We start from the raw sequence: 4365 nt of genomic DNA, 5'->3' as shown, positions 1-4365 counted from the left end.
AGCCACGGACCACCATCTGATGACATTTAGCCTCTCAGACCCATTTGAGCCACGGACCACCATTTGATGACATTTAGCCTCTCAGACCCATTTGAGCCACGGACCACCATCTGATGACATTTAGCCTCTCAGACCCATTTGAGCCACGGACCACCATTTGATGACATTTAGCCTCTCAGACCCAAAACTAAAGAATATTGTTTTTGTCGTTGGATCAGATTGTGTCCACATAAGGTTGTGACATGTTTCCTTAAGGAGACAAGGGTGTAAGGAAAGGTTGTGACATGTTTCCTTAAGGAGACAAGGGTGTAAGGAAAGGTTGTGACATGTTTCCTTAGGGATAGAAGGGTGTAAGGAAAGGTTGTGACATGTTTCCTTAAGGAGAAAAGGGTGTAAGGAAAGGTTGTGACATGTTTCCTTAAGGAGAGAAGGGTGTAAGGAAAGGTTGTGACATGTTTCCTTAAGGAGAGAAGGGTGTAAGGAAAGGTTGTGACATGTTTCCTTAGGGAGAGAAGGGTGTAAGGAAAGGTTGTGACATGTTTCCTTAAGGAGAGAAGGGTGTAAGGAAAGGTTGTGACATGTTTCCTTAGGGAGAGAAGGGTGTAAGGAAAGGTTGTGACATGTTTCCTTAAGGAGAGAAGGGTGTAAGGAAAGGTTGTGACATGTTTCCTTAAGGAGAGAATGGTGTAAGGAAAGGTTGTGACATGTTTCCTTAAGGAGAGAAGGGTGTAAGGAAAGGTTGTGACATGTTTCCTTAAGGAGAGAAGGGTGTAAGGAAAGGTTGTGACATGTTTCCTTAGGGAGAGAAGGGTGTAAGGAAAGGTTGTGACATGTTTCCTTAGGGATAGAAGGGTGTAAGGAAAGGTTGTGACATGTTTCCTTAAGGAGAAAAGGGTGTAAGGAAAGGTTGTGACATGTTTCCTTAAGGAGAGAAGGGTGTAAGGAAAGGTTGTGACATGTTTCCTTAAGGAGAGAAGGGTGTAAGGAAAGGTTGTGACATGTTTCCTTAGGGAGAGAAGGGTGTAAGGAAAGGTTGTGACATGTTTCCTTAAGGAGAGAAGGGTGTAAGGAAAGGTTGTGACATGTTTCCTTAGGGAGAGAAGGGTGTAAGGAAAGGTTGTGACATGTTTCCTTAAGGAGAGAAGGGTGTAAGGAAAGGTTGTGACATGTTTCCTTAAGGAGAGAAGGGTGTAAGGAAAGGTTGTGACATGTTTCCTTAAGGAGAGAAGGGTGTAAGGAAAGGTTGTGACATGTTTCCTTAAGGAGAGAAGGGTGTAAGGAAAGGTTGTGACATGTTTCCTTAAGGAGAGAAGGGTGTAAGGAAAGGTTGTGACATGTTTCCTTAAGGAGAGAAGGGTGTAAGGAAAGGTTGTGACATGTTTCCTTAGGGAGAGAAGGGTGTAAGGAAAGGTTGTGACATGTTTCCTTAAGGAGAGAAGGGTGTAAGGAAAGGTTGTGACATGTTTCCTTAAGGAGAGAAGGGTGTAAGGAAAGGTTGTGACATGTTTCCTTAAGGAGAGAAGGGTGTAAGGAAAGGTTGTGACATGTCTCCTTAGGGAGAGAAGCGTGTAAGGAAAGGTTGTGACATGTTTCCTTAAGGAGACAAGGGTGTAAGGAAAGGTTGTGACATGTTTCCTTAAGGAGACAAGGGTGTAAGGAAAGGTTGTGACATGTTTCCTTAGGGAGAGAAGGGTGTAAGGAAAGGTTGTGACATGTTTCCTTAAGGAGATAAGGGTGTAAGGAAAGGTTGTGACATGTTTCCTTAAGGAGAGAAGGGTGTAAGGAAAGGTTGTGTGACATTGTGGTGGATTTTATAAACTGAAGACAAACAGAAGCTGCACTTCCCTCCGTGGCCACCGGGCGGCGTTCTTCTCCCACATTCAGGTCAGTGAGTACATTTGTATAATGTCAAATAATGTTCAAAACTGATACTTTTCACAAAATGCAAATAAGCTGTTACTGTTTATTGTTATTAATTAATCAATTTGACAAAGAATAGAAAAGTAAGCAGTTTAGAATACAGTATGCTTTTACTTTACAATATGGTAATACTAAATAATCCATACAATACTTTTACTTTAAAATTCTACTTAATCTAGCCACAACAGCTATAGGACCTGAATGGAAACATGTCTGAATTGAGTGCATAGGACCTGAATGGAAACATGTCTATGATGAATTGAGCTCATAGGACCTGAATGGAAACATGTCTATGATGAATTGAGCTCATAGGACCTGAATGGAAACATGTCTATGATGAATTGAGCTCATAGGACCTGAATGGAAACATGTCTATGATGAATTGAGCTCATAGGACCTGAATGGAAACATGTCTATGATGAATTGAGCTCATAGGACCTGAATGGAAACATGTCTATGATGAATTGAGCTCATAGGACCTGAATGGAAACATGATGAATTGAGTGCATAGGACCTGAATGGAAACATGTCTATGATGAATTGAGTGCATTTTGAATGAATGAGTGAATTGAGTGCAACATTAAATTATCTTTATTGTTAAAGGCGTTTAATGTTAGTTTTAGGGACAAGATGACGTACATTTTCCCTTCGTTGTCAATGGCGTTTTTAACCCATTCTGGGCGGGAACACCTTTTGGTTATACTTTAGCTTTTGAAAAATAGCAGATCTACAAGCTCTATACGAGCTCGTAGGTCTGCTATTTTTGAAAAATCGTATAGTGCAAATCTTTGAATATATATTCTTTCAGAGTTTTTAACTCAAATCTTTGCTTCGGGGGTTAGGGTGTGTGTGTGTGTGGGTGTGTGCGCGCGTGCGTATACGTTTGTTCGTTCACACGTATGCGCGCACACCTGTCTCTCACTCACACACGCACACACACACGCACACACACACACACACAGCTCCCTGGGGGCGGGGCATTCTCTCACACAAAAGAGATAACCCACTGATGTGATCAATAACACTTTACTGTGTGTGTGTGTGTGTGTGTGTGTGTGTGTGTGTGTGTGTGTGTGTGTGTGTGTGTGTGTGTGTGTGTGTGTGTGTGTGTGTGTGTGTGTGTGTGTGTGTGTGTGTGTGTGTGTGTGTGTGTGTGTGTGTGTGTGTGTGTGTGCGTGCGTGCGTGCGTGCGTGCGTGCGTGCGTGCGTGCGTGCGTCATTGAATCAGACCTTTCTAAGTAGAACAACCTATTTCTCACTGCAGTCAACACTGTAAAGGGTTGCCATGTCTGCTTATTGTCTCCACCAGGCCGAAGGCATGGGGAGAGAGTATGTTTTGCACTCCGTCTGTGTGTGTGTGTGTGTGTGTGTGTCCGTCCTTCCGTCCGTCTGTTACCAGCTAATCTCCGGCACCGTTAATGTTTGTGTAAAGGACAAATGCTGAATATAGGAGGGGCTATAGCGCCCCCTGCAGCGGCCAGGTCTGAATTGCAGCCGTCCGTACTCCTATGGTGCAAAGAGCAGTTTTGAAGGAGTCTAGGGATTCACTATATCGTAACGGCTGTTGGTACGGTGTTCCACATGGTTCCATCCTGGAGGCTAATCTTTCCGGTGATAAAATGGCCACCAACGTAATTAAAAAGGTCAACCAAAGAACAAGATTCCTCTACAGGATCTCCTCACTGGTCAACAAAAACACCTTGAAGACCTTAACAGGAGCCCTTGTACAAGGTTTCTTTGACTATGCATGCACCTCCTGGTACCACAGCACCTCAAAGGCCCTTAAAACCAGGCTCCAGACTTCCCAAAACAAACTGGTCAGGCTCCTACTTGACTTCGCCAGAGTACAGCATCTTGCAATGGGTCTGGTCCACAAGATTCGATACACCACCAAGATACCCATGAACCTGTCTAGATACTTCCTTAATGTTAACGAAGTCCACACCCACAACACCAGAGGGAGTGCAACGAACCATGTACAACCCAGATTCGGCACAAACAAGGGACTAAATTATTTTCGCTCCTATGCCACCAAAATGTGGAACGCCCTATTAAGACATGCGAATCCCTTGACTCCTTCAAAACCGCTCTCAAAGGGCACCTACGGACGGCTGCAATTCGAAACTGGCCCCCGTAAAATCTGAATCCCCCCCCACCGCCCCCCCCCCCCCCTTTTTACCCTCACTGTTTATGTTTCTTTTCCCTTTTTACCTCCTTTATGATGAATTCCTGTTCTGTTCTTTGTCTATATAGAAGTGTCTATTTGTACGTCTCTAAATGTTTTGATGAATTGAACATGGTGGACCCTGTTGTAAACAAGTGTAATGCTTAATTGGGTCGTCCACTCACAGTTAACAGCCTTTGTATTGAGTTTGTGCTTGAAATGTACTGTAATTCTGCAAACTGTTAATAACATTTTCAATCAATCAATCAATTCCAAGCATT

Source organism: Electrona antarctica (genome assembly GCF_951216825.1).
Source record: "Electrona antarctica genome assembly, contig: scaffold_57, whole genome shotgun sequence".
NCBI classification, from domain to species: Eukaryota; Metazoa; Chordata; class Actinopteri; order Myctophiformes; family Myctophidae; genus Electrona; species Electrona antarctica.
This window is presented reverse-complemented; position numbering follows the sequence as displayed.